Source organism: Myotis yumanensis, unplaced genomic scaffold, assembly GCF_028538775.1.
Source record: "Myotis yumanensis isolate MYYU_CA2020_CCGP unplaced genomic scaffold, mMyoYum1.0.hap1 SCAF_8, whole genome shotgun sequence".
Lineage (NCBI taxonomy): Eukaryota > Metazoa > Chordata > Mammalia > Chiroptera > Vespertilionidae > Myotis > Myotis yumanensis.
In genome coordinates this window covers 49,635,403-49,650,430 of record NW_027223759.1, presented here as the reverse complement: position 1 = coordinate 49,650,430, position 15,028 = coordinate 49,635,403, and the positions used below count along the sequence as shown (strand labels likewise).

At 40.6% G+C, this 15,028-nt stretch overlaps 1 long non-coding RNA gene across 2 annotated transcripts in view; it reads left to right on the top strand.

Moving 5' to 3' along the window:
- The window catches only part of LOC139015269 (uncharacterized), a 99,084-nt gene that overhangs the window by 315 nt on the left and 83,741 nt on the right, over positions 1-15,028 (top strand). The window lies entirely within an intron of this gene.

The following is a 15,028-nucleotide window of genomic DNA, read 5'->3' as shown; positions in this document are numbered from 1 at the left end:
GTATGTATGTAATGAGAGTAATAGTTGGAGGTGTGAGTTGGTTTGCAGGATGATAACTAAAGGATTGTAAGGAGTGTTCATGCTCCTTAAACATCTTGTTGCAAGCCAGGTCAGGGCACTTGAAATCTTATATATCACATTCAGCATGGGGTGGGTTAAACTGGTGGTGCTTAATCTATTTCAATTTGAAATATTTTTGTGAAAGCAATAAGAAAAGCAGGTACCTCTCTGTGGTAGTTTGCAGATAACTGTTAGATATGTGAATTAATTACTTCCTTTGTCAATACCGAAAAGGAAGATCTGAATTTCAGCATTCAGATTTTGCATATAATGAATCTTTTCTTAGAATTTGAAAGCAGTTTCGCAGAACAGGGCAATAGCATTCCTGTGCTTTTGAAATAAGCTTTGCTAGGCTCATTTCCAAGTATAGAGTGAATATTTTAAAATAGCAAATTAAAAACAATATACTCTTTCCATCTAATTTCTATTCAATTATCGCAAATGTGTGCAATACATGTGTCCTTGAAAGCTAGAAATAATAAAACCTATCCTATATGCTGATCCTGAGGATAGTGGCATGGTATTATTAATATAAGATGCATTATATTATTTAATTATATATAAAACTGTGGTTTGATGTGGGGATGTGGGCTAAGACATAATTCCTGAGACAACAGAAATAGAGAAGAAGCCATGCATCATATAAAAATAATCTTAATGTGCTGCTCTTAGTGGGGAAACTTGTCTACTAATGCGTCACACTGAGAATAGAGCAGGGAGATAAGAGAATTTTAGGTCCATGGAACAATACAATGATCTATTTCACCCCATCGTTTCACCCCTAAGGAAACGGAGGTAGAACGAAGTTAAATGGTGTGCTTAAGGTGACACAGAGGAATAGGTGAGTGTAAAGTGGTTTTCCCGATCTTCACAGTATTTTGCCTACTGTACTTCAGTGAATGCTTGCCCTTGGATATTGGTGTAAAGGTATTTTTTATTTTTTAAAATAATAGAAATGGCAAAAACCAAAGCGGAGTAGCACTAGTCTTCTTAGCAGTAGACTGCTTTGGGGCAAACAAGTTCTGCCGTGGATAGAATGAGAAATTTCATTCAATTACTTCTCATAGCTAATGAAAGTATTGGTGCAACGTTGAATTAAATTTTCAAATGATGAAAATGTTCTGAACATTAAGTGATGGACACCACGTTTGTGGTTAAGATCCTTTTATTTTGTGGTGCTAGGCTTTTCCTCTTGTAGAATAATGTTCATGAAATAAACAACACATCGGAAGCAAGGAATTGGAAAATAGAGATTTAAAAAAAAATACTTTGTCTTATTACTTTTAAGTAAATTGAGCCCCTTATAGTCAGGCATTTGTTTTCAACCTTGCACCCTTGCCCCTAGAACAGTGCTTACTGGGTCCTCAATAAATATTTGCTGAATGAATAAAGGGAGGGCTGAAACACATTCATGATAATCCATTTATGGGGGTTGCATATGTTATTTGCTTAGTAGAGTTCCTTGGAGGAGTCATTTTAAGTAATGTAAAAAAATAATAATTTATAAGTATGTCAGGTTAATAATCACCATAGTAAATAAATGCTTTTGAAATCCTTGTTAAGAAACTGTTCTTATAAAAAAAATTAGCATTCTCCTTACAATCTAATTGTGTTAGGTTGGTATAGGCTTGACAGCTCATAAGGGTAATCCAACTTTCACTAGGTTAATCAAATAGACGTTTTGTTTCTCTCAAGTGACATTAAGTCAGGTCAAGTGACATTAAGGTCAAGTGACATTAAGGTAGGACTTTACAGTCCTGGCAAACCCACAGTCCTTGGGGACCTCAGCTCATTTTTCTTCCGCTTGGCTATCTTATGTGGCTTTTATCGTCTAATTTGTTGCCTTGTGGTCTCAAAATGGTTGCCTCATCTTCAGCATCCTGTCTACATTCCAGGTAGGGGGGGACAGGAAGTGTGAAAGGTAAAAGGCAAGTGCCAGCTGAATCAGCTCTTTCTCCAAGAGCTTTCCCAGATCCCCTGGAAACTGTGACTTAATTCTTATGGGTCATACTGTGAAAAATGCCATCACTCCTGCAGGGGAATCTGGAATAATTGTGTTTTTAGCTGAACCCATTGCCACTCCCTTAATAAAACTGGGGTTCTTCTTTTTTTCAGGCAAAGAGGTTTTCTTCCCCCATATTCATTCTCCCTTAGCATAGTTTAGGTAGTTCTGGTAAAATCATAAAGCATTCAGTGTGATCATTTAGTCTAAACTCATTTATCTTCCAAAAGAAGGAAAAGGCTTCTCATTTTATTTTATTTTATTTTATTTTTTTAAATATTTTTTATTGATTTTTTACAGAGAGGAAGGGAGAGGGATAGAGAGTTAGAAACATCGATGAGAGAGAAACATCGACCAGCTGCCTCCAGCACACCCCCCACTGGGGATGTGCCCGCAACCAAGGTACATGCCCTTGACCGGAATCGAACCTGGGACCTTTCAGTCCGCAGGCTGACGCTCTATCCACTGAGCCAAACCGGTTTGGCAAGGCTTCTCATTTTAGATCTGGGTCTTCTATGGGGAAAAAATATCCTACTTTTGCAATAGAATATTACTTGGGTAACAATGGGATTATACATACACTGTAGTCCAATGGATGCAAGGAGGAAGATGTAGACAAACTTCTCAGAATGAAAAGGGAAAATAATCTCATGTACCATTTCACCCCATATTCACCTTCAAAATAAGGTTGTCCAAGGTGGTTTCTTTCTGAAAAGATTCTGACTATGGAAGAATGAATGAACATGGAATTGAATCTCCAATCCTTTAAATTTCTGCAATTACTAAGTAAAATGGTGTCTCACTAATTTAGAAAAGAAACTTTTACTGTTTTTTTTTTTTTCCATTTTCAGTTCTGCCTGTTATCTTGTTAGAATCAGCTAGACTGAAAAGCACGTGGTTCCTCCTTCTGAGCCATGGAAGGGCTTTGTAAGATAGGCAATTAGTTTGCAAGAATGCTTCTCTAAGCCAAAAACAGCTTTTCATATTGGAACAAAGAATAATACTGATATCTTTTAAAGGACCTGGAACAAGATGGCCCCTCAAACCAAACGTTTCACTTTGAACTTATAGAGGGTTCTGCCCTAATTGGAATAGAAGCTCTCTAACTCTACAGGGGGAAAAAGGCATTTTTAATTTCTATTCAACTCACTTTTTACATGGAAGATAGTTGACTTCTGAACCAAGTCACAATCACCTTGAAATAACCTATTCAAAAAATTTGAATATTGCACCAGTTTCTACTGCACGAAAAAGCCCCATGGAATATGTTATTCATTTCACTCACTTATAGGAATAAATAGGGGAAATTACTTGCAGAAAAGCAGTCTATATTCGGCCGAACAGGTGACAGCAAAATTAAAATATATTTAGTCACTGATAGGTATGAGTTTTACAAATCATAAACTCAAGGGAGAACACAACTGTAACTTTCTTCATGTTCCTATAAATTAATTTCTACTTTAATGTCCCATTTTTGCCTAATGACAGAAAATTTAATTATTTCTAGGCCAGCTCAATCACCTTAGTACTTTGTTAGTTATCTTAGGTTTAACTCGGTAAAACATGAGCTTTTTTATTTTTGCCCTTTATATTAGAGTAACACTAGCTTTAGCAACCAGTACCCCCAAAAGTCTTGGTGGCTTAGCACAATGAAATTGTCTATCTTACTCCTGCAGATTTCTATGTGGTTGTTCCTGGTGGGGAGGTGGCCTTCCTTCATTTGTGAATCCTGGATCTTTCCATCTTTCAGCTTCTCTTGCCTCTAGGTACTCAGAGGCAGACAACAGATGGGAAAAGAGATCCTAAAGAATTACACCTATTTCTCAGCCCAAAGGTGACACACATGAACTGGCTTTTATTTCACGGGGGAGAAATAGTCACAAAGCTCCACTTAGGTGCAATGAAGGTTGAGGAATGTGGTCCCTAGTTAGGCGATTACTTCCCAGAAGGGATTCTAATTTATTTAGTCACCAAGCTATGTCTGCCTGTCTGCCAATCAACCAGTCAACAAACATTCTTTGATTGCCACCCTTTATGACTTCTGCAAAGTCCTCGGGCAGGGCATTTTTAGTCAGAACTCCAAATTTGGAACCTAGTTTTAGAAATGCTGTTTTCAAATAGCAAATATTGGCTTCCTCGTATATTTGAACATGAAATCAGTGAGTACGTAGAGCTCTAAACCAGCTCCCTTCACTTAAGGCCAGAGTTCTCCTAGGGGTAGAGAATTAAGGCTGTAGATCAGTGATGGCGAACCTTTTGAGCTCGGCATGTCAGCATTTTGAAAAACGCTGACTTAACTCTGGTGCCGTGTCACATATAGAAATTTTTTGACATTTGCAACCATAGTAAAACAAAGACATATTTTTGATATTTATTTTATATATTTAAATGCCATTTAACAAAGAAAAATCAACCAAAAAAATGAGTTCGCGTGTCACCTCTGACACGCGTGTCATAGGTTCTCCATTACTGCTGTAGATGCTAAAGCAGGTGGCCCAGGTCCCTTTGTCCGTCCCTTTTGTCTCATCTCTTTCCTACCCCTCCCACCGCCCCACCCACCCACCACCGACTTCTCAGTTAAAAATTAGACAACGTGCCTGAGGGCATATAGCTAGTTGTTTCTAGGGCTTAATCTACATATAGGGTTTCTTGACTAGGGTCAACTAAATGAAAAGTCAATTATTAAAATAGACATTAAATAGCCCAGAGTTTTTGTAGATATAGCTGGATTATAAAAAATTTAGAATGTATTCCATTTAGTAAATCTCTAAACATGTTCTTCATAGTGACATTATATATGCTGAGTCATGATCTACTCACCCCCTTTATAAGTGAAGAAATTGATGAGGATGTTGGGCAAATGACAGATAAATATTAACCATAATTTATATTTGTATGAACTTATTTAATAGTTTACAAAACACATTCATATATTTGATCCCCTAGAACAGCAATCTTCAACGTTTTTCATCTCATGGTAAACTAATTACTAATGTTCTGCAGCACACCAAAAAGTACATTATATTTTTTGCCAAACTGACAAAAAAATAGGTATAATTTTGTTCAGTCACACCAGATGGCTATTGTGTTGGCTGTTGTCATTGTTTTTTTTATTTGACAATCTAAGGGAGAAGATATCAGTGCCCTGACTAAACAGTCAGGTATTGCATGTTTTATAAATCCTTGCAGCACACTGGTTGAAAATCACTGCCCGAGAGACTTGGATTTGTACCAGATCCACACAAGGTCTGAACAGCAGTTGCTTACCTAATTCCATGCCCCTCCTAAGAGAGAGCCAGGATGCATCCCACATCATGGAATTCTGCAGAGAATAGTGCTGTTTGCAGCACATCACACGGTAGGCTTGTACTGATCAAGTGCAGGGCCACATGGATGTGAAGTGGAAATGTGAGTAAGGAATGTCCAATCCTGACTCCAAACCTGCCACAGAGCTGTCCACTTGGACCCCTGGGAGAGAAGTTTAGGATTTCAGAGTTGGGCTCAGACCTGTGAAACCCAGTGATGAACAGATCTTCGGAAATGTCAAGCTCTGTTACTATTCTGACTAACAATCAGTCCCCAGACGATTTTTATTTTGGGGAAGAAAATCTTAGAAGTGATTAGTCAACTAGCTGAACAGCTGCAAAAGTCTTCAGATTTGAAAACATTGCCCTCTTCGCTGAGGACAGGCCACTGGGCTCCATTTAAATGCAAGCACATTTTGCATGTACAAGGAATGACTCCATCAGCTAGCTTAATCAGGGAGAAAAACCTTGCCTCTAATTCCAGTATTAAGGCACATTATAAATTAACAAATCATAAGATTTGGAGGCTGGATAAAATCCCAATTTTTGCTATTGCCCCACATGGCTACCTTGACAAATACAAAGCAGATAAAGTTTGGCTTTAAGTGTGTTGTTTTTTTTAGAAAAAAATATTTCTAGAACAAATTCCAAACCACTATTTTTCTGTACTAATATAAGACAATTTTTAAAATGTAATGTTACTAGTTTGATATTTAAATTTTGAGCCCTAATGAATTATTAGTCTAATAAGCAATAACAGTTTATATATATTGAGTGTTAAAAACACAAGCTATTGTATTTCAAAATAAATTGGTTTTTCAAAGCAGAGCAGAGTAAATATTGCCTATAGGAAATACCACATCTTGACCATATTCTCTCTGTAATCCTGGTTCCCCTTTGGAGAAGGGAAAGGGAAATAATGATCCTCTCTAATAGGATTACTGTAAATTTTAGTGGGAAATATATGGTAGTCACTGGGCCTGTGATGAGTGTTCACTCACATTCACTTCTATCTTTCTTGTTTCCATCACATAGAGATGGGAATTTTGATGCCTGGTCAGCTGGAGGAAGACTATTTTTAGCCAAGTAAACTTTAAGATTAAACTAAATTGAAAATCTCTCTCTCTCTCTCTCTCTCTCTCTTTCTCTCTCTGAAATTATATATATATAATTTCCTTTTATTCTCAATTCTCTGTAACAAGAAAGGCTGAAAGTATTCTGTCTTCATAAAGAAAGTTCACTTTTAGCATGTGTGCTAACCAAAGATCCACTGATTGATTGATTTTTAAAGTATCCTTGCTTCTGATGTACTTAGCCATTGCCGTGTATTCACTCTAGCTATCAGCAAGGAATATTTATTGGCTCCCTATCCCCATACTTACCCTGTAGAGCATATACTAGTAACTCAATCCTTTTGTAATGTTTAAGGTCTGGGGAATATGTGATAATATTACAATGTATGATCAGATCAGTGTTAAGTGTGGAAATAGAAAGGGCATTGAAATTCAAAAGAAAACAAGATAGCGTCCTCCTTTGGTGGTCTGAAATATCTTTCTGGGAAAGTGGGATTTGAATAAAGAAGTGAAGGTGGAGCTGTCATAGGGAAGAATATAAAGAGGGTGGAGTGGTTAATCCTCCTTGAAGAAAAAAGGGAAGGAGAGCAATATTCCAGGAAGGAGACATATTCCAGAAAAAGGAATAGGACAGTTTATCTGAAGCCAAGGGTTTGTGCATTATCATGATTAATCACAAAAACAGTTGCCAAGCTTTCATCATACAAACATTATCCAAGAGAATTCATCAGGTTCTATTGCCTATTAATTTCTACTGATGCATTTCATTTAGCATTTTCAATGACAGAAGGACACTTTTTTCCTCAAAGAAGTGAAGCCAATAAGATAAAGTGAGGAATGATTACTGTGTGATATTTAAAAATCAAGCAATGTCACTGCCCCAAGCAAATTACAAGTATTTAGTTTTAGTACAGTTTTCAGTGTCCTTGAAATTTCTAAATATATGACTTATTTTTACTTAGTACTTATCAATTGATAGCGTTTTATCATCCTATATTTATTATTTATCAAGTATTTATGAAACAAGGCAATGTAGCCCTGTGGTACATGTTTTGATTTGGAATAATAAAAAAAATTGGTTTAAAGTCCTACTTTTACCATTAAATACTCTTTTCTTGTATGACCTTGAATAATGTCCCACAATCTGTGAATATGTGTAGTCACATACAAAATAAGCAAGACGACACTTACACGCATTTTAATTCCTTCAAGTTTTAAAATTGTATACTATATATTTTTTAAAAGCCTACAATCCTCTATTATTTTTATCCTTTAAAAAAACCACATTCATGATGGATGAGATCTGCACAATTTAAATGTGTTTTTGGGGTGTGTTTTTCCTTACAGAGCGAAATAATTTTTCAAGAGCTACATAGCAGCTTTTGACCCAGTTTAATCTTAATGTCAAAACCAATATTCTACACACACTTAATGAGACAAAGGATGATTTTAAAAGGAGGCCTTCTTTCTGCTCCTGGTTGGGGCTGACGAGGAATCCTGAAATGTGTGTAATTTAACATTCATTATAGCAAATCATGAAGCTTTGCGGTTTTAACTGTGTCCACCCATACAATTGCATGTGCCATAAACACTCTTTAATGACAGATAATAATTGAACATTATTCTATATTCAAGCCTCACCACTGGAACTATAGATGGAGACGCTGCTCTTTTGAAGGGTGTGTGCTATCTTTCATATTGAGGGTATGTCCAAGGGCATGTCCAACAGCAAATGGATGGTTACCCACTTATGAGTATGGTCAAAAAGTCCCTCTGCTAACGTTACTTTTTCTCTCAGTTGCCTGGCAGGAAGACTGAGCTCCCCTTCTCTGAGCCTATGAATGTTAGAGAGGACATTTGCAGATGTTAATGAGCACAGACCACTGATGCATCTCTTTCAACAGAAGCCCTGGGTGGGAGGAGGTGTCTCGGAACCCAGTTCCCCATAGGCTTCTGCAGTCACAGTTTCTCACAGCCCTGAGAAACCCATTCAGGCACTTTCGTAATCTGGGCCCTATGTAGGCATGTAATTCTAGCTTCACATAAATAAATAACAGCAGTGCTAACAGTACATACACTTTTTGTTGTGAGGTAATTTTGTCCTAAATGCCTATTGCTATATATTTTTAATTCCCTTCAGAAAATAGAAACTTTTCTCCACAGAGTAATTATTGATAGATGAAACCATTTCCTTCTATTTTTCTATTTGATAAAAACAAATTAATACATCTTCTTTTAAGGTTTGAAAACATAGGAGACCATATTCTTATTTCTTAAAGCAGATTTGAATTTTTCTAATTTCACTTTTTAATATTTAAAAAAATATTTTTAAAGGTTAGTACATTATGTGAACCAAAATAAGACTATGCTTATCTATCTATATATATAAAAAGCCAGTGGTCATAATGCCGTAACACTGTAACGACCAAGGACCAGTCACCAGGAAGTGCATGGAGCACTTCTCAGTCTCACAGCCCACAGGCTCTGATCATAGCAAGGCGGGCAGGCAGGGCCATGTGGTGAAGAGGGCACGGGGGATGGGCGCTGGGTGGGCAGGGGCAGGGGGTGGGGAGCGCCGTGCGGGTCCCCAGGTGGCGAGCGGAGGTGCTCCTGCTGCAGAGGGAGTGGCGGGGTTGCATGTGGCTAGTGGCAGGGGGAGGCAGCACATGGGGGAAGGGCGCGAACTGGGAGAGGAATTGAGGCAGAAGGTAAAAGCTGTTACTAAGGGAAAGAGCCAAATTGTTTGGAGCAGCCAACGGCTCAGACACTCAACACTGGGGAGAGAGGAATGGGGGCCAGCCAGGCACAAATGATCTCATAAGGCCCACAGCAGCGGTGGTGAGGTCTGGGGTCCCACTAGTGGGCACAGCGGGTCTGGGGTCCTGCCGGCACATGCAGCAGAGTCTGGGGTCCCACCCTCCCCCTACCCACCCACCCCCAGGAAGTTGGTAGCATCAGCGGAGTGTCATGGGGTGCTGGCAGTGTCCCTGGAACATGAAGGGGCACTGGCAGCATCCACGGGGCTCCGGCAGTGTCAGCGGAGTGTCACAGGGTGCTGGCAGCGTCTGAGGGGTGGCAGACATGGCCCTGGGGGCAGGGTAGACCTAGGGGACCCTACACGCACATGATTTAATTGTGTGCTGGGCCTCTAGTATCTACACTAATAAAAGAGAAACATGCAAATTGTGTCACTCTGCTACCCTTCCCATTGGCTAATCAGGGTGATATGCAAATTAACTGCCAGCCAAGATGGCGGCCGGCAGCCAGGCAGCTTGAAGCGAACATGAGGCTTGCTTGCTTCAGTGACGGAGGACTCCAACGTTCCCCGCCTGCCGCTGCCAGCCTCTGAGCTTGCAGTTTGAAACATTGTTACAAATATAGAAGCTAAACAAAACCTCAGAAACCTGCTTTCAGCCAGCTGGGATCTCAGAGTTGGAGCTGAAACAGTGTTTCGATTAAAGAAACCCAAACAGACCAGATACCTGCTTTCAGCAGCCGAGGTCTCAGAGCTGGAGCCAAGCCTCAGAGCTAAAGCTGGCCCAGAATAAAAAAAGAAAAGAAAAAAAGGAGCAGTTGGGAGCTTCAGTCACCAGCCAGCCTGAAAACAGCCCTCAGCCCCTCACCCAGACTGGCCAGGCACCCCAGTGGGGACCCCTACCCTGAAGGGGGTGTGACCAGCTGCAAACAGCCATCATCCCCTCACCCAGGCTGGCTAGGCACCCAGTGGGGACCCCCACCCTAATCCAGGACATGCTTCAGGGCAAACCAGCCAGCCCCCACCCATTCACCAGGCCTCTATCCTATATAGTAAAAGGGTAATATGCCTCCTAGCACCGGGATTAGCAGAGCTTCGAGGCCTCCCGGCACTGGGATCAGCGTGACAGGGGGCAGCGCCCAAACCCCCTGATCGCCCTGCAGCTCTGTGTGTGACAGGGGGCGGGGCCACAACCTCCCTATCCGCCCTGCTCTGTTCGTGACAGGGGAAGGCACCTCAACCCCCTGATCAGCCCTGCTCTGTGCCTGATAGGGGGGAGCTCCCCAACCCCCTGATCGCCCTGCGGCTCTGTGTGTGACAGGGTGCGGCGCCCCAACCCCTGCCCCCCCACGGGCCCTGCTCTGTGTGTGACGGGGTAGAACCATAACCTCCCCATTGGCCCTGCCCTGAGTGTGACAGGGTGCGGCGCCCCAACCCCATGATCCACCCTGCTCTGTGTGTGACAGGGGGCGGTGCCCCAACTCCCCTATGGGCCCTACTCTGTGAGTGACAGGGGGGAGCTCCTCAACCCCCTGATCGGCCCTGCTCTGTGCGTGACAGAGGGGAGCTCCCCAACCCCCTGATATGCCCTGCTCTGTGGCGCCGCAACCTCCCCATCGACCCTGCCTTGAGTGTGATAGGGGGCGGTGCCCCAACCCCCCAATTGGCCCTACCCTGAGCATGACTGAGGGAGGCATCACAACCTCCTGATCCGCCCTGCTCTGTGCATGACAGGGGGCGGCGCCCCAACTCCCCAATCAGCCCTGCTCTGAGCCTGACCAGGGGCTGCACCTAGGGATTGGGCCTGACCTCTGCCACCCGGGAGCGGGCCTAAGCCAGCAGGTCGTTATCTCCCGAGGGGTCCCAGACTGCGAGAGGCCACAGGCCGGGCTGAGGGACCCCCCCTCCACCCCCTCAAGTCCACAAATTTTTGTGCACCGGGCCTCTAGTATATATATAAAAGCCTAAGCGACCATTATGACTGAACAATTGGAATGACCGGAATGACCAGTTGACCAGTTGCTATGATACTCACTGACTACCAGGGGGCAGGTGCTCAATGCAGGAGCATCTGCCATTTGGTCTATTGCATATTAGGGTTTTATATATATAGATAGCATTGTGACTTCTGGAAATTGCTTAATTTCCTTAGCCTTTGCTGTCATCTGTTAAATGGGGATGATAATTTGAAATTTTAAGATAATGAGATAATGTGTTTGAGACATCAAAGTTATTTTAAAACTATAACTCTTCTTCTCTCCTTCCTAATCCAGTTCAAAGTTCAGGGTAGGAATATAATTAATGAGTCATGAAAAAGAAAAATCAAGACCTCATGGTTTTATCCTAGGCCTTCTGCTTTTCTCACTTTCTACACCTTCCTGAGCAACCTTGATCTCTCTTGGCCACAGTACCACGTTTATATTGATGGCCCACTTATTTTTATTTTTGTCCAAATCACTTTCGTGTGATCTAGACCCTTATATGCTTTTTTGTAATTCCCACATATATGTCACTGTAACTCACTTTAACTCTACATTTCCAATACTGAATTTAGCCTCTCCCTCCTACTACTAAAAAAAATACAATAACAATAAAATAATTGGTTTATCTTGCTTTGTTCCCCGTCAAGTGTGTCTAAGCTAGAAATTTGGGTTACAACTTATACTCTTCTCTCCCTAACTTTTTCAAACCCAAACACCAAGTCCTGTTCCTTCTACTTCCTAAGTATCTTTTAGATCCATCTACAACTCTCCATTCTTACTGTCACTATCCTACTTCAGGCTATCATCCTCTGTTGCCTGAAATGTTTTAACCAACTTTCAACTGGTCTCGCTGCTTCTAGTCATGTTTCTCTCAAATCCGTTCCTCATATTGCAAAATCTTTCTAAACATATATATCAGATTGTGTCTCACCCATGCTTAAAATCCATGATTACTATTATTCTAACATGGTTTACATGACATATCCTTAACATGCTTTATTTATAATGGGGTACACCCCCTGAACCCACTGAGGACTCAAGCATTGGTTGTAGTTTTGCAGCCAACAGCTCTCAATTATGTCCCTCTGTGGGACATTCTCTCAGCTGAAGAGAATCTATTACACAAGGTCATATCCTTTCCAAGGCTGTCTGCATCCAATGACAGCTTCATTCAGAGGTATGAAATTCCAGACTCCTTAGTCCAAAGTAAAAGTTGGCTTCAAACTCAAGTTTAGAAAGGATTTTTTGTTTGTTAATCCTCTCCTGAGGATATTTTTTCCATTGATTTTTAGAGAGAATGGAAGGGAAACGGCAGAGGAGAGAGAAACATCGATATGAGGGAGACACATGGATTGGTTGCCTCCCACACATGGGATCGAACCTGCAACCCAGGTATGTGCCCTTGGGCGGGAATCGAACCCTCAACCCTTTGTTGTGAGGGCCTACACTCTAACCACTGAGCATACCAGCCAGGGCTAGAAAGAATTTTAAATGAGATTATGAAGATCAAAGTAAAAACATGCAAATCACTAGTTAAATACTGACCGTGAAACTTAGCGCGTGAATGGTAAACTAGAAAGTAATTAGGCAACTCTTTGCTCTCTGGGGAGCATGTAAACTTCCATGCTGGATGCCTGGCTACCTTCAGGCTGGCTGGACACTTGCTGTTGTTATTGGAAACTTATCACATGGCTCAGGTTTAGCTCTGGCAGGTGGGATCTGGGGGAAAAGATAACATGGCTAAGTTTTTCAATCTCAAAGGGCTTCTCCAACCTTTGCCATAACACAATGTATCCTTGTCCCTAAAAGAAAAAGGAAATTGTTTTAACACATTGTATGCGGGAAACGTATTTATACAGTCAATGTAAAACGTATAAATATGTTTCCCGCATACAATGTGTTAAGAATTACTTATTGGAGAAAACAGACTGTTTACAGATTTTTAAGAATACATATGCATATGTGTATGCATATATTTCAAATTTTAAAGCTATTTTATGCTTAGAGATTAAACATCTCTTAAAATTCCTTTTGTACATGGCTAGCTGTGGAAAGGAAAGGGAAGTTATGAACTCATCTTCCTACTGAATCCTTGGAATGCCATAAAAGTAAAACTTCCTCATTTTATTTTATAGTTCCTTTAACCCAAGAAGTAAAATAAACTCACATGTATTAGAACACTCCTCAGTAAGAGAGTAACAGGTATAAATATAATTTTTAGAAATCAAGCTCAAATATTTAACCATGGATTAAAGAATTCTCATCAGTTTAGTGATGCCTGTTCTCTCACTGAAATTCCATATTTGCCCATGAAATCAGACCATGGGACTGATGGTCTTCTTGTTTCTCGTGTTTATCAAAAATAATCAAGCAGCTACTCACTGGATCTTGACTCTCTTCTACATACCAAGAAAATAAGATGTTGATTTTTCTTGTCTCCACTTCCTTATGTTCAGTCAACCTCTTTTTTTCTGTCTAGTTTTATTATACTCACTAGTAGCATAAAGTATCTTGTTCAGTGCTGAACAGCCTGTGTAACCAGAATCATTCTTCAAAGTGCGTTCATACTGAGATTAGCTCTCTTCACTCAAAAAGAATCTTATTTTCTCAATAACTTTTTTCTGTTTTAGGGAAGACATGAGAGTTTGGGGTCCACTGCTGAGAATACAGAAATTAGAATCTTCTTACAGAGTAAGCTGCGTAATTACTATTCTTTAAGATAATAGAAGCAGTTAAAAGTAACACAAAGACTAGAAATACATACTGTAGATAAATTATTAATTTTTAAACTTCATACATTCAATTATAGTTTATTTGTTTTCAGGCTTAAGGCATTATTCTTTTTCCAAAGTAAAAGTGGTTAATAAATGTTGTGTAGACTTATGATTATATTCAGATACTGAATGAATAGAAAAGCATTTATGAGACCTTTGTGTTTATTTGGTGATGCCTGAGGAGTAAGTGGGCAGCTTACCTCACCCACTGCAGGCGTTCTTGAATAGAATTCTATGCAACCTAGATGCTACTTGGGTACTAGGGATCCATGTCAGGTATAGCATCGCTCTATTTTGTTAATTTGTCCCTTTTCCCTTTCACTGTGAAATAATTATCTTTCACACACAGAGCTTCAATTCAGCGTGAACCAGTTGGAATCTTTGAAAACATGACCTGAAGGGGTATCTGAGTAGACAGTGGTTCTCAACCTTGGCTACACATTAGAATCACCTGGGAATCTTTTTAAAATCCTGATTGGATGAGGCCCAGAAATCAGGATTTTAAAAAGATTCCCAGGTGATTCTAATGTGCAGCCAAGGTTGAGAACCACTGGAGTAGAAAGTGAGATCTGAATCCTGTATGTATCCTCACCTGGCACTCCGCCCACTCCCTGGCCCTAATTGACCTGATTGTGCTTCCTGTCCCAAAGCCCATACTCACGCTCCCGGGCCAAGTCTGCCCAAGGTTAAAGCCTCTGGTTGATATTCCAATTTTAAATAACCTATTTGCCCCATGCTCATTCCACCTGCTTTATTTTCTAAACTGATTTAAAAATTCATTCACCAGAATGAACCTTGATCTATGAAGCCTCACAGTTACATTTATTGGACTATAATGTACATCAGTCCTCCCAGCTGTTCTTTATTTGGGAGTCTACTTTCCATTATTCTTTTGGTAAGAAAACCAGGATTCACTTTGGGCAGGACTTATAGACCTAATTTTTGTGCATTAAGGTGTCTTGGTCTCAGCTGGTCGAGAGAAAGTACAAATGCCTCAGGTCAAGCCAACGGATTCTCTCTCTCTCTCTCTCCCTCTCTCTCTCTCTCTCCCTCCCTCCCTCCCTTCCTCTCTCTAAG